Below are 22,996 nucleotides of genomic sequence, written 5' to 3'. Positions count from 1 at the left end.
AACTGAGGTGGGTTTGATGTCGGTATGAACATTGTCGAAGCCCTTCGCAGGGGCGTGGCGGAGTGTCCGGTCACGAACTAGATTCTCTCTCTCTCTCTCTCTCTCTCTCTCTCTCTCTCTCTCTCTCTCTCTCTCTCTCTCTCTCTCTCTCTCTCTCTCTCTAGTGGTGGAGCTGATTTGAACTCAAGGACAGCAGTTCGATCATGGGACCCAGACAGTTACAGCACTAGCTTGTGATGCTGTGACCTGGGAACACATCACCTGCCTGTGTTGCTGTGATCTTGGGACACATCACCCACTTGGGATGCCAGGGCCTGGGAGTACAACATCCACGTGAGATGCTGAGACCTGGGGAAACACCACGGTTCATACGCTGTAGGACGCAGTCTGTCGACACCACACAGGTCGTCTTTGATGGTATGACTGTCCAAGATTGGTACTTGACTTTCATGTGTCCTCCTGCCGTTTGGCCGTCCTCAACCCCATGACTAGCGTAGATAACGGAGTCAAGGTCAGACAAAACACACACACACACACACACACACACACACACACACACACACACACACCGGGGAACAAAGTTGTTCATGAGAGGTGACCTGGTGGGTTAATTGGCCAGAGCAGCGGAGGTACTGCCTCCCTGAGGGAGTCATCTGGGTGAAGAGCGGGTGGCGTGCATGAGGGAAGGGAAGATTACATGATTCACCATCAGATGTCACCATAATCTCCGGATATCCGACACGAGGAAAAAAATTAACTTCAGAGTTGACGACCCTGAGTTGGGTGAGGGACCTGAGGAGGTGGTGGTGGTGGTGGTGGTGGTCGTAGTGGTGATGGTGGTCGACGCCGTGGTCGTAGTTCCCTCTTTTGGAAAGTAATACAGGAGGTGAGGATTTTTACCTCCCTCCACTCCCGCCCGTCTTCCTCGCCTCCTGCCAGCGACCAAGAGTCCTCCTACCTTACCTAACACCAGGTGTGTCGTGCCCTGTTGATCTGCCATCCCCATGGAGCCATAATCTGCTGACTTCAGAGAACTAGTGTGTGTGTGTTAAGATCATCCTGGTCTGTTGACCAAGACATTGTCATCGTACCTCCTGTTCTTCTCCCTCGACTATGAGCACATCAAGTCGCGTCCCCTCCCCCTCCTCCTCCTCCTCCTCCTCCTCATCCTTGTGATTAATTCCATTCTTGTAAGACATGATTTTATGGTGCATTCCTTTGGACCTTCAGGCAACTTTATGGAGGTCTTAGATAAGATCAGACTGATGAGGAATATTTCACCGGGTCAAAGATACACTGCGCATGTGGTCATGATCAGCTCACTATGCACATAAGGGTAACTCTGACGCTGTCCAAAGCATGATTTACCTCCATCACGTATTTTCTCACGTGATTTTCTGGCAATAAGTGCGGCATGGCTGTCACCTCCATGGTCGCTTGCACAGCACGTCTCTCGTAACCTGTCTCACCAGATTTGGTGTTCACGAGTTTAATTTATTCATTTGCTTTCCCACCTTCACTTTGCGTTTTCCAGAGTTGAATCTTACGTGCCAGCCATCCAACCACTTTTGCATCTTGTGTAAGTCTCTCTCCAATATTTTGCACTCCTGCCCTTCTACCCTTTTCTCGTATTTCTGTCATCATCACTAGACATATGCAGGTGTATGGTTTAGTTTCATCTGGTGAGTCATTTACATACATGAGTTATAGCACGACCACACTTGTCATCCTTGCCCAGCTCAAGAAGGTTGCCCGATATGTATCCCATGTTCCCTCCCACTTATGCAGCCGCCAGTCCTTTTACGTAGCCCTCCTCTGGCAACAGCTTAGATCTCTAGCCTCATTGTGAGTCTTCTGTAGCAGGCAGTGACATATAGGGACCAACAGTATTCCAAGAATGCACGGTCTGCCGACCCATTTCTTTAGAGCAAGACACTGATTTTATCATCTCGTAGACGATCAGTGCAGTCGTAACCCATCAACTTCTCTCTCTGTCTTCATGCTGTCTGTCTCTTTGTCTGTCTGTCTGTGATGGACACAACACAGATATCTCTTGTGGGAAGCTCATAATCACCCTAATGGCATCCCAACAACACGCTCAGACTAGCCCACCAACACACACAGGCTAGCCCACCAACACACACAGGCTAGCCCACCAACACACACAGGATAGCCCACCAACACACACAGGTTAGCCCACCAACACACACAGGCTAGCCCACCAACACACACAGGATAGCTCACCAACACACACAGGCTAGCCCACCAACACACACAGGCTAGCCCACCAACACACACAGGCTAGCCCACCAACACACACAGGCTAGCCCACCAACACACACAGGCTAGCCCACCAACACACACAGGCTAGCCCACCAACACACACAGGCTAGCCCACCAACACACACAGGCTAGCCCACCAACACACACAGGCTAGCCCACCAACACACACAGGCTAGCCCACCAACACACACAGGCTAGCCCACCAACACACACAGGCTAGCCCACCAACACACACAGGCTAGCCCACCAACACACACAGGCTAGCCCACCAACACACACAGGCTAGCCCACCAACACACACAGGCTAGCCCACCAACACACACAGGCTAGCCCACCAACACACACAGGCTAGCCCACCAACACACACAGGCTAGCCCACCAACACACACAGGCTAGCCCACCAACACACACAGGCTAGCCCACCAACACACACAGGCTAGCCCACCAACACACACAGGCTAGCCCACCAACACACACAGGCTAGCCCACCAACACACACAGGCTAGCCCACCAACACACACAGGCTAGCCCACCAACACACACAGGCTAGCCCACCAACACACACAGGCTAGCCCACCAACACACACAGGCTAGCCCACCAACACACACAGGCTAGCCCACCAACACACACAGGCTAGCCCACCAACACACACAGGCTAGCCCACCAACACACACAGGCTAGCCCACCAACACACACAGGCTAGCCCACCAACACACACAGGCTAGCCCACCAACACACACAGGCTAGCCCACCAACACACACAGGCTAGCCCACCAACACACACAGGCTAGCCCACCAACACACACAGGCTAGCCCACCAACACACACAGGCTAGCCCACCAACACACACAGGCTAGCCCACCAACACACACAGGCTAGCCCACCAACACACACAGGCTAGCCCACCAACACACACAGGCTAGCCCACCAACACACACAGGCTAGCCCACCAACACACACAGGCTAGCCCACCAACACACACAGGCTAGCCCACCAACACACACAGGCTAGCCCACCAACACACACAGGCTAGCCCACCAACACACACAGGCTAGCCCACCAACACACACAGGCTAGCCCACCAACACACACAGGCTAGCCCACCAACACACACAGGCTAGCCCACCAACACACACAGGCTAGCCCACCAACACACACAGGCTAGCCCACCAACACACACAGGCTAGCCCACCAACACACACAGGCTAGCCCACCAACACACACAGGCTAGCCCACCAACACACACAGGCTAGCCCACCAACACACACAGGCTAGCCCACCAACACACACAGGCTAGCCCACCAACACACACAGGCTAGCCCACCAACACACACAGGCTAGCCCACCAACACACACAGGCTAGCCCACCAACACACACAGGCTAGCCCACCAACACACACAGGCTAGCCCACCAACACACACAGGCTAGCCCACCAACACACACAGGCTAGCCCACCAACACACACAGGCTAGCCCACCAACACACACAGGCTAGCCCACCAACACACACAGGCTAGCCCACCAACACACACAGGCTAGCCCACCAACACACACAGGCTAGCCCACCAACACACACAGGCTAGCCCACCAACACACACAGGCTAGCCCACCAACACACACAGGCTAGCCCACCAACACACACAGGCTAGCCCACCAACACACACAGGCTAGCCCACCAACACACACAGGCTAGCCCACCAACACACACAGGCTAGCCCACCAACACACACAGGCTAGCCCACCAACACACACAGGCTAGCCCACCAACACACACAGGCTAGCCCACCAACACACACAGGCTAGCCCACCAACACACACAGGCTAGCCCACCAACACACACAGGCTAGCCCACCAACACACACAGGCTAGCCCACCAACACACACAGGCTAGCCCACCAACACACACAGGCTAGCCCACCAACACACACAGGCTAGCCCACCAACACACACAGGCTAGCCCACCAACACACACAGGCTAGCCCACCAACACACACAGGCTAGCCCACCAACACACACAGGCTAGCCCACCAACACACACAGGCTAGCCCACCAACACACACAGGCTAGCCCACCAACACACACAGGCTAGCCCACCAACACACACAGGCTAGCCCACCAACACACACAGGCTAGCCCACCAACACACACAGGCTAGCCCACCAACACACACAGGCTAGCCCACCAACACACACAGGCTAGCCCACCAACACACACAGGCTAGCCCACCAACACACACAGGCTAGCCCACCAACACACACAGGCTAGCCCACCAACACACACAGGCTAGCCCACCAACACACACAGGCTAGCCCACCAACACACACAGGCTAGCCCACCAACACACACAGGCTAGCCCACCTATAACATGAGTCACCAAACAACTTTTCATTTGAACAATAATGTTTAACATTACCTGGTAGCTACTTACGCCGTAACTCTCTTAATGGGTATTACAATTTCATGCTGTTGAAACTTGACACATGATGGTGTGAACAGGAAGGCATTGTGACAGATGCTGGGAGTTTATGGTGTGGGAGGCGAGTTGTCAGGCTGTCACGAGTTGTCAGGAGCTGTCATGATCAGTATAATGACTCTGGACTGCAAAGTCTAATGTATTGTCACCTCTCATCGAGTCATGGGATCTTTGATCTGAAAAGCATAGTCTATATAGTAACTCTCCCTCGTATTCCAATTAATGAATCAACAAAATCTTCCACAAATCTTTGTTTCTAATTTAACTTTGATCTGACTTTCTTCGTATAATAAGATCAGGTGTCAGGAAATGGCACAGAGAACTTTAATGTTGTGCAGCGAAAGGTGAGGATCTTCTGGTATAAAGTCGTGTTGTCAGACCTCGTTTGACAGGGTACTCAGGGGTCAAGTCGATCACACCTAACCTGACCCCCACAGCTCGAGTGACCTAGGAGGGCGTTTAGAAGGGACAAAGCAGAGGCGCTATTGAGGGACAAGCGTGAGGACCTAAAATGGACAAGGGAGGAACACTAGTGAGGGACGTGGGAAGGGTACTGGAAATGGATGAGTAAAGATTATGAGGAAGTGACAAGGAGGAACACTAGGAAGGGAGTTGGGAGAGGTTTCTAGGAAGACGAGTGAAAGAAAGAAAAGTCGAGGGAGTGTCTGGGGACGGGGAATCCTGGGATGGAAGGAGCGGCAGCGTTACTTGTCGTGTTGCTTAGCTCATCTGAGGAAGGAACGATGTTCTCAGACTCTCTCAGGGAGGCTACTGGTCTGCCTGGGAAACACCTGCAACATCGTCCTCTCGGAGGAGAGCCACTGGAAGGCCAGGAGCCAACCAGGGCTACAGTCTCAAGAGGACAGACACTCTGCTACTGAGCCTCTCGGGGAGACACGAACGCGGATCTTCGGACTCTCTCGAGTCAAACAACCAGAGCAAACAACAGCTCTGGTCTGTTGTAGATTTAATTCCAAAGACTGCCAACGAGTCAATGTAAACACAGAGAATTTTACATCTAGTAATAGAGAACACTAGAATCTTGTTTACTTAGAATTAGCTGCATGCTTGGTGGGTAGAGGCAATGTTACTGATGCTCTGCTTTCTTTCAGGTGAGTTGATGTCATTGCTGCCACGCCTTCCCCGGTGCCACCAGAGCGTCTTCCCCGGTGCCACCATGGCGCCTCCCTCAGTGCCACCACTGCGCCTCCCTCGGTGCAAGTACCACTATGCCGCTCTGCCTCCACATACAGTCGTTAGGGGAGTGGAGGTGACTTCAGGTTGGCCCGTTACATGGTGTAGACTGGTTGCTGAAACATTTAAGTAGGGAAAACTAACAACCTATCCTTGGTCTTGATGTGTATGGTGCCGGGCCTTGATGTGTGGAGCGTCTCTGATCTTGAGATGTATAGTGCCAGGTCTGGAGGTGCTCGTACGTACATTTCGTTTGCATGTTTGTATACGGGATATATTTCGGGATACCATGATGTTAAACTGAACGAAAGATTTTACGAATCTTTTGGTGGTGCGTGCAACTTAGGAATTTACATTTATAGAAATAGACATAAGTAAATGGATAAGTTACGATCTTAGATATGCAACTTTCTATAAGGGAATTGTCCGCACGGGAGGAGAGGCTGGAAGAAACCATTCATCATTATTGATGTGCTTCTAGAATTAAAGTGTGATAGTTATTGTAGAAGGAGGTATAGAAGTTTTTGTACCAAAAGTTAGTAGTAGTAGTAGTAGCAGTAATAGAAATTGTAGCAGTAGTAGTAGTTGTAGCAGTGATAGTATTGTAGTAACAGTAATGGTAGCTGGGGTTATAACAGCAGGAAAAATTGAAAAACTTTAAACGTTTCACTTACATGATACGAATTCTTTCGTGCGTGGGTTCCTCTACTGACGTAGGTGTGACTGGCGAGTTGTGTGTGTGTGTGTGTGTGTGTGTGTGTGTGTGTGTGGTGTGTGTGTGTGTGTGTGTGTGTGTCCTAAGACTGCCTGTCCTCCGTCCCCACACTCAGGTCTACACCACACCATAGTAACATTCCCCTCAGGGCTGTTCCCCTCCCTGCCCTCAGGCACGACTACACGCCCTTGACACATCCGGGCCCACGCCCTCGTTATGACGCAAATATGTTGTACGTCATTAGTTCCTCACCCTCCCGCTCCCCATCCCCTGTCTACTGTTATACAGTAGCTACGACAAGCCAGCAGCTACCATCTGTAGTAACTGCAGATGGTACGGACGGTGTCCCGGAAGAGGAGAGTAAATGAGCGGTGGTGTGTAAGACCTCATCATCGGTAGCAAGATGCGTTGGCCAACACAGCGATGACCCGTCGACGGATTATCTTTCATCGGTCGAGCAAACGATACGTCGTCGGTGGTTACCCCACACCTCCCCGCGAGCAATCCAAACAGCTGATACCTCGAACTCGTTCTGTGAAGCCCATGGGACGAGAATTCCCTCCTGGAGGCTCGTCTTTCCCGTATTTCGTGAGGTTAACCTTACGCTAATCCTTCAGGGGAATGGCTGGGACTCGAGCGGTGAGGCTGGTGCCCTTCTGAGGGGGTGGATAACGGGATGTGTGTCCACCGGACGCCGTCAGTCGTCTGTCATATGGGGGTGGGAGGAGGGTCGTCTGCAGGAGTGACAGGACATGACTGGTGTTACACGCTGGATGAGCAGGTGGTGGTTACTGCTGTATCCTTGGTTACCTCTCTCTCTCTCTCTCTCTCTCTCTCTCTCTCTCTCTCTCTCTCTCTCTCTCTCTCTCTCTCTCTCTCTCTAGGGCCCCGGTTTCATGATTCGCTGCGCAACACAGACAAGGACCATCACACACCACTGGACCCGCCCTTGGCCACACCCTTCCCATTGGCCAGGCCCGTGAACAACTGTTCCAGAGGGGGAGGGATACACATAACAAGGGAGACATGAATGACGAAATGACTCTCCCTTTAAGGAGGAGGAGGCACACATTCGATCTTCGGCCTCGGACGAAAAAGATGAATGTCTGTCAAGATCCGGTGAAATCATTAGTCTGGACAACCCTCAGTTTAAGCACTTCCTGCCATGTTCTGCCATGTCCCATTTGATTCGTAATATCCTCTCGTCCAAAGCTCCCCGAACTTATCAACGAACTTCAGTCTAACTTCAAAACTTGAACCATTTGTCCTATGTTGCCGTGTTGGTTCCTCCTGCCATCTCTGTAGATATCCCGGTTCCTCCTGCCAGTGTGTGGCTGCTTCTGTGTCCTCCGTTAACTAGATCACTGCCAGCCACTTGCCTCACTTGATCACTCTGTAAGTCGCTGTCAAGTCCAGGATTTGTTTCCTCTACATCGATAAGTTTTGGAATTCTTGCCTTACGTCTGTTCTCACGACTTAAAGGCAACTTTGTCATTTTACCCAAAACTTTTCGTATTGTTGTTCATCTTTTTCTCTTTACTTCTCTTTCCATCCTTTTGTATATTACATTGAGGCTGGTCAGGAAGGAGGCCGCGGGCGTGAGGTAAGCGATGCCAGATTATTATTAACTTGTAACACGATGCCTACCACCCACCCCTCCCCCCAACCCCACAACCACCCATACCTCTCCCCTCCCTCCACCCGCTACATGTGGTTTGGGTCATCCCTCCTTTCCCGCTCTTACCCCCATTACCCGTTCGTTTGGATCTTCAGTTCCCAACTACCTGTTGTTGATTTATCCCAACCACTCATGGCTCTCACTTCTAGGTAGTGATGTACGTTCCACTACCTGTGCTTGGACCTTCCCAAGCACTTGATATTTCCCATTACCTGTTGTTATTCTACCCCCCCCCCACCCCCACCCCATCCCCCCAGCCCCAATCATCCGTGATTTGGTTCATCTCAGCGCCTGGTGTTCCCAGTACCTGTGGTTCGCCCTATCCAATTACCTGTGATTTTAGATAGCTTTTTATGCTCCCAGCTATCTGTTGTTGGATATACCCTACTACCTGTGGCTTTAGCATCTTAGCCCGCGTGTTCCCACAATTTGTTCTGGACTTTCCCAACACCTGTGCTTTTATGCATCCCGATTATTCCACTACCTGTTCTTTGTCTTACTCCACCAACACATTGTCCCTATTACCTGTTGTTCACCTACCCTACTGCCTGTTGTTTAGCTCGACCCACACCCTGTGGTTTGAAGTAACCCACTTCCTGTTGTTTGGGTGATTCGACCTGGTTAATTAGGGTTTTCTAATCGTGTATTGTTAGCTCGTGCCAGTTGCTTAATGTACCCCTCAAGCGTCACCCTCTCCACTCGGCATATGTGCCTTATCCTCTCTGATTTCCTCCCAGTGAGTCAGCACTTCAGTGGCCGATTAGTTTCGCTCCTTAGGCTCAGGTTGTGGTCTGTTCTTGATGCCTCAGCCACACCTGGGTTGGGTGGAGGAAAGACCTACGAAAAGAGAGATTATGTCAGGTAACTGTATCAAGGTATCATCCGGTAACCTTGTTTTGATTTGACAGAAAACTACACCAACAGTTTTGACACGGAGGGTGTAAGATGGTTCCGGCCATCACTCCAACACTCCCAAGTCGGGTGGCTGCTGTCTACAACATGTGTCTGATCTGGATAACTAATCATGTAGGTTAATTCCTACTTCTTTTGGTTTCCCTTGTCTTTGTTCTCCCTTTCTCGACATCTGTTTCGTTTTCCTGATATAAATACGTGTTGTGTGAATCACCTCATCGCTAACATGGCGTCAGTAGTTTGGGTTTACCCCGCTACCTGTGGTTTGGGCTTCCCTGCTACCCATTGGTTTCCATTCCCCATTACCCGTGTCGTGTGTCTGCACCTGGTGTTTGTGTGTACAGCAGAACAACACAAACCAATCGAGGCTTGGCTGTTTGGCCTGATTTGTGGTTTACATTATGGTTATGGTGGTCAGTTACACCCCGCCCTCCTCCTACCCCCACCGGCCTCCCTAACCACCCTTCACCACCCCCCCCCCCCCCCACTTCCCTGTAATAAGAATTGGCCTGCATCTAGTGTACTGTGCCAGAGTTACACACCTGTGACTCCTCCACCATCTGTCTGATATGACATCCTCTTAACGAACAGTATTACCATCTTCGATCTCTAGCATTTTCCAGTATCAAGACTCACTGGCATCAAACATCACCATCAATGCAGCGAAGACTGTAAACACAGAATTAGCAAGAATGGAAAGCTTACAAACGTCAGGAGATATACGGCCGCCGTGCACGCCATCTGTTGATTGTGATCGGCAGCGCAGGTTGCGTATTGCGCCATCAGGGGATGAAACTCGTACCACTGATTCAGTACAACCTCATGTTGCTGATAAGAACGAACGCATTTTTTTTTTTCTATAGAATTAAGTTGACACAGCATCGCCATCCTTTCCTAAACTGTCTATAGAACTTTGGATGCTTTAGTCACGAACGAAAGCCCATATCAAATCCGGGCCTTAATTGAAATGTAAAGAGATTAATGAAAGGGAAGAAGAAGAGACAAGGAAAGTACATATGAACTTTGGAGGAAGTGAAAAGCTTAGTCATAACTAGTTATACCTATACCTTTGGATAACACGTCTGATGATAATGATAACATCTGAGGGATCACGCATGTGAGCGCCGTGAGGGATGCAGTATATAATTCCATCGATAAAAAAAAGAATCACAAAAGGTTGTAGAATATATGTAAAGGCGCTATACCTCCGGTGAAGGCCAGCCGATCCTGGCCGTGAGTAATACGTTGGTTGATGCGTGATCCTCGCTCGGGGCAAGACAATGCAGCAGCTTTTCTCTTTACTTCTGGATTTTTTTTTTTTTTTTTACCGGAGGAAGGTCAGCCACTCCGTGACCCAGTATTGTGGTGGAATTGATAGGTCAGTGACCGCGTAAGGAAGAGACGTAACTAGTACAGTTTCTCATATATATATGTATATATATATATATATATATATATATATATATATATATATATATATATATATATATATATATATATATTTGTACTTGTATGTATGTGTGTGTGTTTGTGAATCATTCATCATGACAAATATGTGGATTAGGATGATAAGGAAACACAGAGTAGTGCTTCTAAGCTGCTGAAAATAGAGGCTGGAGAACAGAAGTGATGCTGGGCTGGGAAAGAAAAACAGAGGAGACTGTCTGGTGCAGAGGAACAGAGGACACAAACTAGAACAAGGAAATACTCAACGAACACTTGAGAAAGTCTTATAAAATTATCATTAAAGATGTGATTTGCAAATTTTTATGTCTTTCTTATGACAGTTTATAATTATACTGAGCCAGGCAGGTGTGCGTCGCACTCCTGACAGTAATGCCACATACTGAGGTCCCGACGCCCGCCTTGGATAAACAAGATAACATTTGTTGGATAAAGACATGCACGAGTTTGGTGTTGGCAATGATGGTTGGCGGCTCCCTGATAAGTGTTGGCTCAGTAAACATGGGCAGGTTTTTCCTACCGCCGGGTAGAAATGATAGAGAGCCGGCCGGAGGGTCCTGGTGACACAGAAGGAGGAACAGGGTAGTCATAGTGGCGCAAGGTGGTGTGAGAAGGGTGGAGGTGGTGACAGTGATGGGTGTGGAGGAGACGGGGTGGACGTGGAGGTGGAGCGGGTTGTGACATTAGGTGAGGTGGGAGTGGAGGGAATGTTGGTAGAACCGGCAGCATCAGGCGGACAAGGTGAGGGACCTGAAGGCAACTGACCTTGCATGGAAGTCAGCGCGTCATGTGTGGACACTTGGGAAGGTGTGTTGTACAGTATGAGTGTGTTTGTAGACGTATGAGTATGAGTATGTAGACAGTATGAGAGTGTTTAAGACGCCTGAGGAAACATGCAGCTTATGTCGAGAAAAACAAAGTTTTCGAGGGAATGTATATGATTCTTGGCCAAATGAGGAACTACACTGTTTGTATGGAACCAGAAATATGCACCTGGGAGAGAGGAACAAAGGATGACAAGATTTGGGAAACTTTGGAATATATAATACTAATGTGATACAGATTTTACAAAGACCCTTGATAGATATGACTGTTGTGTCACAGCAAATAATACGCTTACAATGGGAATAATTGGTACGACTAGAAGATGGATATGTATAACTTTCTAATGAACAGATCATATCACGTTGCTGTTCATCAGCCCGTCTCCACTGCCTCCACAGTAGAAAGCTTACTACCCAAGGGAACCTTGCTCGCACCTCTTCTGTTCCTAATTTTCACAATTATTTGATGTCCTTGTTTGTAGATGACTCTAGGATAAGTCGGAAAATCTCATCATCGGAAGATACGGGGATCATCAAAGTGTTAGAAACAGAGTCGTCCACTTGGCCATCTGAAACAACATGTTCATCACCGTGTATAACTTCCCACTCCAATAATCGGCAAGTCAAGGAATTGAAGAGTACTAAATCCTGACGGATGCAGACATCACTACATCATGCTTTATCAGTGTGAATGACTTTGAGGTAATAATGTCTGACGATGTTAACTTCAACGAACAAAACAAGAGGACAATTATATCCTCCAGAAAAATGGTTGACTGGATCTTGTAGACCTGCTGGTCAGGTAGAAAAAAAAAATTGACGACGCTCTTCCAAGTGTGATACTCATTCAGAATACTGCTGTGCGTTACTGTCACCTCTCAAGGCAGGCGAAGTCGCAGAGCTAGAAAGTGTGCAAAGAACTTTCACAGACCACAGGTAAAGGAACTGAACTACAAAGATCTGTAAGGTTGAACTCACAAGAACGCAGGCGGGAGAAATATATCATTATTTATACTTGAGAAATCCTAGAAGATCTGATTTCCAAGTTACACTCAGTAATACTCAACTTCTGGAACGATAGGGATGGTCAAGTGTAAGTTTCATTCTTCCCAAACTCGCATCTGCCTCACTGGGCTGGTCTTCCTGTCTGTCCATCACTCAGCGGGAGGCTACTGGGAAACGTGTAGATAAAAAAAGAAAAAAGAAAAATCCTGCAGGATCATCCTAGGCCCCTATTACTCCACCTATCACGATGCTCTCAGCACAACGATCTTCCCAAGCATCTTCAGCCATCACCCACACCTGCACTATACTGGAACGTGTCCCCGACCTGCAGTTCGGCGCCACAACAGCTCATCATCCAAGTTCTCACACACCGCCACCAGAACAGCGCCATCCAAACCACTGCAAATATCATCAGTAACCAGCAGACAGCCACCCTCATGCTTGCACCATGATTGTTTGTTAACGATCCCATCCTGTTCGTAGCCTCACCGTCCCACTGTGTGCTTGTTTGTGTTTTCACTGTACATTGTTAACGTTAGCTGCCAGAACTCCAGCGGCTGTCACGTTCCCCTCTCTGATCTGCGTTGATGTCTTTACTTTCGGTTTCATATACACATTAATTGATGAAACTCAGTCCACAAAGAGAACATTTTTCTTCCATCTCACACACGATACTTGGTCACATAATTTACAATGTTTTTCATTGTTTGTTTTATCCTAAGTCGTAAACTTCTTTTATCCCTAGAGTAAAGGGAGAAAGCATTCCACCCACTTATCTCCTGTGTGTCGTAAAGGGCAACTGAGAGGAGCGGGAGCAGGAGCTGGAAACCTTCCCCTCCTCGTATAACTACTTACAAAAAATTAACCAAAAATAGAAACAGAAAAAAGAACTAAAGGAGAATTTCTCCACGAGAGGTCAGTTTGGGGTGTGTGAGTGTGGGAGGATGAAACCAGTTGGACAAGAGGGGAAAAAACAGATGCTGTATTTAACGAGAAGATCCTGGATGTTCTGGCTTTAGATGAGTGTGAATGGAAAGTTCATTAAAAAAAAAAAAAAAAAACACTAAGCATCACTCAATAAATTGCGTAGTGTGCGGCGGGGGATGACTTCAACGCTATAGTAGAGAGTAATCCACCCGCCCAGTGCGACTACCCCCGACCCCCGTGGCAACATGCCTGGGGCCGCTAAAGTGTGTGTGTGTGTTTGGTGGGAGACTTCAACGCTTCGGTAGAGAGTAATCCACCTGCCCGGTAACACTACCACCTGTGGCAACATGCCTGGGGCCGCTAAAGTATCTGTGGCTGGAGACTTCAACGCCTCGGTAGAGAGTAATCCACATGCCCAGTATCATTACCACCTGTGGCAACATGCCTGGGGCTGCTACCACCTCCCGGTACCCATGTGTGAGTACCTCCTTGATAGGTGTTTGCCTGCCACATACTGTCTGTCATGATTGCCATCTGTGAGTACAATTCTTGTGTTACGAGCAGCGAATTTTACACGAGTTTGACCCATCCCTTAAACTTGTATTTGTGTATCATGTCTTTATTCCTACACACACACACACACACACACACACACACACACACACACACACACACACACACACACATACACACACCACCCAGGCTACACCAAGTGCCCATTTAGCGACCAGGCCCGGGAAAAGGATGAACACCTGGGGTTGGTGTAGGCCGACTACCAAGCACATGATTCGAACCCATGCCGATTCGACCATGGGCGTTATCAGTACCGCTGACCACTGCTCCATAGAGTGTGTGTGTGTATGTGTGTGTGTGTGTGTGTGTGTGTGTGTGTGTGTGTGTGTGTGTGTGTGTGTCTCAGGAGTCAGAATGTGGCTGAGTGACCACATTCTCACACTCTCTCCACAACTCATCATTTGAGACAGTTTTGACCTTAAATGTCACGAGTGACAAACGTTTCTCTTTTATTGCTAGTGACCTTTCCCGGGTGATGCCTCTCGTCCCCACCATCTAGGGGTCAGGGGTCGGCCAGGGCCTCAGGCTCTCTGCTGCCCCAGATGATGAAGGGCTTCAATCGTATAAAGACACAGAGCTCCCGTACATAACGTACCATTACTCCTCTAATGACGGTATAACATGACAGTGTATTGATGACGACCACAAATGCCAAGGTTGACGTCTCTGGGGAGCGGTGACTGGGAGGACCCCACGACTGTGACTTTCTCGCCACTAGTAAGGACACCGATGGATGACAGGCTGTGGCGCGCTAGTGAAGGGCTGGTACCTGCAGTAGGGCTCCGGCAGGTGCCAGGCTGTGGCACTCGAGTGAAAGGTGGGTACCTGGCAGCAGGGCAGATGTCTAAGTGACCCCGATGGGAGGGTGTGGCAACCAAAATGAGACAGTGACACCGTTATAAAACTTCACCAGATAGTTCAGGGGTATTGGTACCCAGGGAGGGAGGGATGGTACCCAGGGGGAGGGGAACTACCCAAGGGGAAATTATAAAAACCAGGGGTGTGACCCTGTGTGGTGTCAGGGTCCCAGCAAGGGATGTGACCCTGTGTGGTGTCAGGGTCCCAGCAAGGGATGTGACCCTGTGTGGTGTCAGGGTCCCAGCAAGGGATGTGACCCTGTGTGGTGTCAGGGTTGTGAACTGGGACACCACCTCGGCAATGGTCGAGGGCAGGTGCCAGGTGCGACACCCCAAAAGAAAACGGGACGTGTGAACGTGAGGGAGCGGGTGACCACCTGCTCGACATTATTGGGAGTCAGGGTCAATGTTATTTATCCGCGGGACGAAGTAACGCCTGGAACCTCACAAACAAACGGAATCTTTTTAAGTAACACTTCAGGTACGTAGCGACAGGGAGCTTCAGGTAATAGCTTGAGATGCGTATCGATACAGAGCTTCAAGTAACATACGTAGTATTACGGAACTTAAACTTCACGATCCATAAATATGGAACAATTACCACTGAAAACTTCATAAGCAACTGTGATCTAAACGCTCTTGTACAGACAGTCTCTTATGAACAAGTCATACCTATTCTTGAAAGTGTAAAAACTAAGATATTTGGATGTGTAGTGATAGCCAACGGATTATATTTAAAAATGTAGAAAACTTAGAAATCAAAAGTCTTGATACTGGAGTAGTTTCTCCTTGCCGTATGACACGACCGATTTACATGATTCTAGGAATCCCCTTCGTAGGGAGAGTTCATTTAAATCACCAATGCGTTTTGGAGACTTGTTCTTACCTACTGTCGAGTTCTTTATCATTATTCAGAAAATTAAGAAAAAGTTGTAATTTAGCAAATCTAATGAGCGAATTCGTTATGTTTCTAATTTAGCAAATTTCATGAGAAAATTCGTTATATTTCTTTACATGATATGGAGTATCCATATCTGTCTGTCTAATCCAACACGTTGATTAGATAAAAGCTAATCATTTCTGCCCTTGACGAAGCCAGTCCTGCCCTTAATGTACCCAATCATATCCATGATAATACCTGATCCTGCCATTGATGTACGCAGTCCTACCCTTGACGTACCCAGTCTTGCCTGACTCCGTACCATCACTGGATAGGTACACCCATCATTCCATGCTTGGATACCATCAGTGGGCAAGTATGCCCATTTATTAGTGCCTGGGTACCATCATTGAGCAGATACCATCAGTGGGCAGAGATGCCCACGATTCAGCACTTGGATACCATCAGTGGGCAGGTACACCCATGCTTTAACGCGTGGATAACATCGATGGACAGGTACACCAATGATTCAGCGAGTTTATACCGTCCCTGGAAACCTTGGACGGAGCCAGAAACACAGGGCAAGAACACTGGCCACCAAGGTCATGACAGCCACGGAAAACCGCATTCCCAGGTTCAATGTGAGGTTCAACTTGTATTTATTATGTTATGGTACCCCATTGTAGATGTCATGGGGAGTACCCTTCTGTAGCTGTCTTGGGAAGGAGGCCCCTTCTGTAGCTGTGTTGGAAGGGAGAGAGGTTCCCTCTGTAGCTGAAGTGGGAAGAGAGCCCTGCTGTAGCTATCGTAGGAGGAAAGAAGAACCCTGCTGTAGCTGTCATGAGAGGGAGAGCCCTACTGTAGCTGATTTGGGAGGGAGTGAGGACCCTGCTGCATCTGTCGTGGGAGAAAGGACCTGCTGTCGCTGCTCCTGCTACCGCTTCTGACGACTTTTCGCAGCGCCTCAGAAGCCAGTGTCGTGCCTTGGTCGTCGACTCCCCTGACCAGGGCCGTAATTACGCAGGACGGATCATGCCAAGGTCAAGCAAGGCCGTCTCTCTAAGTATACACCAGACCCGTCGACCCGCCAAGTTCTTAGATGTGGCGTGCCACCTTCGCACGTGGCCTCCTCTGAACTGGTAAGCCACCATAACCAGCGTCGCCGCCAAGCGAGGTCTTAGGACATGTCCGCAGTGAACCTCGCCTCGTCATTATGTTGTCCTTCCCCTCGACATGCGATGGCAAAAATACTTAAGTCATGTCACTTGCAGGGAATCGGTTTTCCAAGGAACTATTACTGACCGTCTTCATAATACCGGACATTACACTCCTCGTCCTTTGCCCCGATCGTGTCCCTCATGCCGGCGTTACGCTGCTCGTCACGCCACAGCGTCCACCCAACTAGCTCTGATGACGGTGGCGAGGGACAACCTCTCTCTCTCTCTCTCTCTCTCTCTCTCTCTCTCTCTCTCTCTCTCTCTCTCTCTCTCTCTCTCTCTCTCTCTCTCTCCACAGACTCCTGATCGGTGTGTCCCTGACAACGGCTCTTAAGGCTATCCTCCGGCCGCTGCAGCGGGGTTGCTGACCCTGGTATCTACACTAGTGTTCTACTGAGGTAAACATGATGACTTCCTCTGTGGATAACGCATTAACTAATGACAGTTCAGGGTGGCAGCATCCTGCAGCAGGGGCTTCGACCATCCCTCCCTCTAGTCCTGTAGGATGTCATTATCATGCTCCTCCTCGGGTGAGCTTTTTCTCCGAAAGCTTCCACGAACACGTGTGTGTTGGATAACAACAGTTCCAGCTAACACCCTCGTCTCTCGGTATCCACCAAGGTCTCCGATTTTCGACTTTGTAACTTGTCACTGTCCGTCCACAGATTGTTTGCGTCGCTCGTGTTGTCTTTACCGACGTAAATATGTACCCAGGACTTTCCCCGCCCGTGTGATTCAAACACCAAATAAAGATAAGCAAACAAGATAATGTACAGGGCGTGATGATAGCAGATGTAAGGTTTTGCAGATATCTTAAGATGGCACTGCTGGTGCGTGTGACGTCACCACGGCCATTGCACCATAACAGTGTGGGGGGGGCGATCAAGTTAATGACGCCATTCCAAATTGATATCGCCATAAAAGAAGGGATTTGCCCATCAAAAAGCCGGAGAACCGGTCACATGTGAGTCATCCTGGGTGAAAAAAGGTCAAGAATGACCCACCAGTGACGTCATGGACAACGTGGTGTGAAATGGATATTGTATTGGGAGAAGCAACGAATGAAACCTGTGGTGTTAATCAGCCATATGGTGACCTGTGACCACGAATTGCTAGATCTACGCTAACTCAAGTGACGTCAGCAGGGTTCGTGTGATGTGCGGAGGGCCAAGTGAATTCCCTGACTCTCCACAATAACAGTCTGACGTCAGCATCACCTGCTGTGCTCTGGCCTAGGGACAAGGAGCTGAGCTCTGGTGTGAGAAACGCTTGACGTCATGCCACGGGTCTTCCTGCGTACCTGGGAATTAATTTCTTATATTCAGAAGTTGTAACTCCCGCTCGGTACTCTCCCGCTGACCTACGCATCAGCTGAACATGTGCAGAGGGATGTTCAGGACCGAACACGTGCGTCAGCTGGAACAATGGGAGGTGTTCTAACAGATGCACGGGTGCGTCATCATAAGAGAGGCTTGAGTGTTTCATCATTACAGATGTTTGAATGTGTCATCATTGCTGATGTTTGAGTGTGTCATCATTATAGATGCTTGAATGTGTCATCAAAAGAGATGCTTGAATGTGTCATCATTACAGATGTTCGAATGTGTCATCACCACAGATGAGGTGGTGCAAGGCAAGCATGAATACGTCACCAGATATTTTGAGGAAGAAACCCCACGAAGCGAGGTGCCGGCCGGCCTCCCCGGGGACTCACCTGCCATACAGGGACGTATCCACATCCATGTCTGGCCACACATCCGCCTGATCCATGTGACGATAGGCCTTCCCGCGCACACACACACACACACACACACACACACACACACACACACACACACACACACACACACATCCTACATGGAAAGGAGCCCAGGCAAAGTTTGGTCAGATCACACCACAAGAGAGGATGTAGCGTCGTCACATCATAGCACAAGAGGGAGTGTGGTGTCGTCAGCTCACAACACGAGAGGATGTAGCGTCGTCACATCATCACGCCACTGGTAAAAAGCCAAGGTTTTGGCTGTGTAGCACCTGCAGGGTTGAGGCGCTGGCCACTAGGGGCATGACACTGCCACCTTCCTCCCGTTAGTGTGGACACTCTGCTCTGTTGACTCCCCCTACGTCACCCCGGTAGGTAGTCCCGGGAAGAAGCTTACGATGAAGCAAAGTTAGCGTCAGACTTTACAACCCCTCGAGGACTTACGCCTCACGGATAAGGTAAAGAAACAGAGGACGAGTCAGTTGCTCGCCAAAATCTAAGGCTCGAGTGAATCTGTGTTTGCACTTGACGCTCAAGTGCGTTTACCTCAGGACTCAAGTATTTCAGAGGAAACTGAGTTCTTGGTCCCTGCCGCTCCCTCCCAACCTGCGACGTGAAGGTGTGAATACCCTCCCCAACCCACCGGTCTCCACCCAGCCGGAACCCACACACATACCCGCACCACACACACACACACACACACACACACACACACACACACACACACACAGCCATACGAATTAGCACTCCTCTCTCTCTCTCTCTCTCTCTCTCTCTCTCTCTCTCTCTCTCTCTCTCTCTCTCTCTCTCTCTCTCTCTCTCTCTCTCTCTCTCTCTCTCAGGCAGGTCCTGTGGAAATCTCCGTCGTAAACAAGAGTGTTCCGACGAACTTGCACCCCTCCTTGGTCTGTGTTGACACACTCACCTGAATTATGACCTCTCTGCTAATGACCCGGTGACGTCACACATGGACCCCCGCTGATGACCCGGTCTAGCGTGGCAGATTACCTTGTCTTGTTCTCTAATTGTTTCATGATTCTGTGTGTTCCTCATCATGAACATTAATGTTCTAATTTTGCATCCTTTTTCCTACCTTACTTTATCATATCTTTTCCTAAAGAGCAAATCAGATAAAAGGCATTAAGCTTTATCGTGATCAGGAACTCCACATCCTGATTATACGCGTTTCCTTTGTGTAAGAGAGCCAGTGAGTTTTGTCCGTCCATCCCTGTGTATGTGTGCGGGACTGGGCCAGGCCTCGTGGTCCATCCAACACTGCGTATGTGCGTACATTGGGGCCGAGGGCTGCCTTTCTTCCATTATCCTTTGATGCTTCAGATGTCTTTTGTCAGCATCATTGTCTATTTGTCAGTGTTTCTGTTTGTCTGGGACAGAATTGTTTTCTCCCAGAGTCATAATCTCTCTTCTTTTCACATGTTGTGGTCGACTACGGATAGAAAGTTTTCATATCGCACAGTAATCTTAACTTTTTGATAGGTTATGATAAAGTCCTTTTTTGTATCAGTTTGTCTATATTGGTATCTGTCTCTATGTAGAGGATATATCTCCAAAAACTAAAAGAAAGTTAATTACTTTTGGCATTCATGTACCGCTCAAAAGAGTTCCATTGAACTTAGTTCAAAATGCAAAGATGCAAGGTCAAAGAAGAAGTCGGAAATTATAGGGTCAGGGGTCAAGGACGAGCTGAGTTCGATGGTCAGAGGGGGTCACAGCAGGGTATGAGGCATTGACTTCGGAACGTACCATGGACAGAGGTCATGGCCACACAAGGTGAGGACATCTCCGCCCTGCAGGTTCTCGTTACATGTTGGTCTAAGCAGAATTGATTTCGCTGTTCTGGAGAATATGTAGTGCGTGACCCAGTGGTATAATCTCTCTTCGCAGCTCCATGTGCTGATACGCATCTCAGGGGGACATTTCTGCTGGAAACACGTTTAAAAAATACCATGATTATCAATTTTTTGCTGGAGGACCAGCTGATCGAAGACGTGTTCTCATATCTTGATTCTCAGAAGCACCCGTGAAGCGACACGTGCTACGAAGGTTGGATTATAAGAGGGGAAAAATAAGTTTCAGAGAACAGGGAAGAAACGTGGAATTCTGGGAAATATTCGTTGGTCGAGTATACCGAACACATGTCAAGTGCCAGCCTACCTGGCCCACAGGTCGAGTGTGAAGCATGGGTGCCTGCCTATACAGTCGACAGTTCGACTCAACAAAGCAGTTACTTGAGACTGCTTCGTACTTGGCACACAGATGATTCGTATTATGCCTGTGATACACGATGCATGCACGTAACACAAGAAACACGTGTACGAACATCAGGTGAACAAGCACGGTCATCCCACTAACTGCTGTAAGACCTACCTTGGTATATTTTTCTCAGTAAGCGTAAGGACCAGTTGAAACGACTTAATGACCATTCCTCAGTAACCTCGGCCCCTGGATCACGTTTCCACGGAAGAGATAATTCACATAGAAGTAGCCGTTTCCCCGGATATCACACACCCACCAAGTCTTTAAAGAGAGAGGTTTAGTTCTTTTAGTGATATCAGAAGAAAGACTTGGACACAGTTGGCATGGGTGGTATACTAGATCGATGTGACAGAGAGGAGGAACTGCCATCCCACGTTCGATGTGCAGGAGTTAGGATTATCTTGTTTCTAAGTCTCCTTCGACAGTCCTGGCCTAACAATCGATTCTTCAGGACAACAATACTGTTAGGTGAAGAAATAATAGAAGAACAGGATCCATGAGGAACTCCCATACCGCCACACGATCCACGAGGAAACCCCCTACCTAACCAGTGTCACTTGCATTGCCTTCCCTCCCCCTACCCCATCATCCGACCCCACCCCCACCTGTTATATGACCGGAAATTTCGTGTGAGCTTTAAAACACAGGACAGGACGAGGGCCTCACCCCCTCTAGCTACGGGGAACTATATGCTAGGCGACGGAGGAGGGGAAAAGGTCACACTCCTCCTGCAGGAGAGACCATACTATTCAATTATCGTCCCTGAAATGCAAGGAGGAAAAACCAGAACACGTACAAAGATAATAGACAAAACTAATTCCAGCTTTGAGAAATCTGCCGTACGAAGAGAGGCTATGAGGACATAGAATCGCTCTTTGCTTTAAGAAAAAATGAAAGAAGTAAACTCACCGCAACCTAATTTCATATTTGATAAATCTAATCCTCAGATAAATCGAGAGTTATGTTTCCAAACAAAACGTATGCCACTGTTCTGTCTGGAAGAGTATGCAGAGTCATGGGAAAGAGAAACGTTTCGTCTCATGACGCCAGTGAAAAGCGGCGTCAGTGATCCTTGGTGTGTTGATACGAGAGTGAGAGTGTGTGAGAGATGTTTTGGTCTGACGGTATACAGTGAGAGTGTGTGAGAGATGTTTTGGTCTGACGGTATACAGTGAGAGTGTGTGAGAGATGTTTTGGTCTGACGGTATACAGTGAGAGTGTGTGAGAGATACTTAGGGAAGATGGTACGGATGATGGTTCAGAGAGGGAGAGGGAGAGAGGTTGCCCCATCCAGGGTCCAGGTGTGATGTGTCGTCCGGACGACTCGTCACCTTCCAGTTCTCGGACCTTCCAGACACACCTTAGCTGGAACCTGTAGTGTGGAAACTTCGATAGGCGTGAAATGGCTGGAATGATCATCCATCACGCCTCCACGTTGGAAGTGGAGAGAGAGAGAGAGAGAGAGAGAGAGAGAGAGAGAGAGAGAGAGAGAGAGAGAGAGAGAGAGAGAATTCAATCCCTGGATGTCCAGTAGTTCAACCAAAGCCTCGTGAAACAATCGCCTTTCCTGACTTCGACGACAGACCGTCATCACCGAGGTTGCATCAGCCCCCTGAATTCGCAACAGTCATGATGGATCTCAATAAACAGGAAATCTTATATCGGTAAAGTTTCCCACAATGTCCTTCATCAACGTCTTTGTTTCGCCTTGATCGCTGGCGAGGATGTTGACCTGAAGGGAGCGGGGAAAACAAAACTTCTGTCTTGAGTTACTGGATGATCAGCAGTCAGGTTAATGGCCCGTTAACAGGTCAACAGGTGGTGGTGTGATGACTGCTCAGAGGCGGGAGTAGAAGTTCCTGCCGTTGTCAGGAGTTAGATAGTTCTGTGGTAGTGTCCTCAGGCAGGGGAGAGGTGGTGTTGCTGGCTCCTGTGGTGTTGTACTGATCCCGTCTCT

At 48.9% G+C, this 22,996-nt stretch overlaps 1 protein-coding gene across 1 annotated transcript in view; it reads left to right on the top strand.

Moving 5' to 3' along the window:
- Positions 1–22,996, top strand: part of LOC139762000 (A disintegrin and metalloproteinase with thrombospondin motifs like) — a 181,672-nt gene that overhangs the window by 71,084 nt on the left and 87,592 nt on the right. The gene's annotated exons all lie outside the window — the stretch shown is intronic.

Source organism: Panulirus ornatus, chromosome 42 (genome assembly GCF_036320965.1).
Source record: "Panulirus ornatus isolate Po-2019 chromosome 42, ASM3632096v1, whole genome shotgun sequence".
Classification (NCBI taxonomy): Eukaryota; Metazoa; Arthropoda; class Malacostraca; order Decapoda; family Palinuridae; genus Panulirus; species Panulirus ornatus.
The sequence above is the reverse complement of the archived record's forward strand: the minus strand, read 5'-3'. Positions and strand labels throughout refer to the sequence as shown.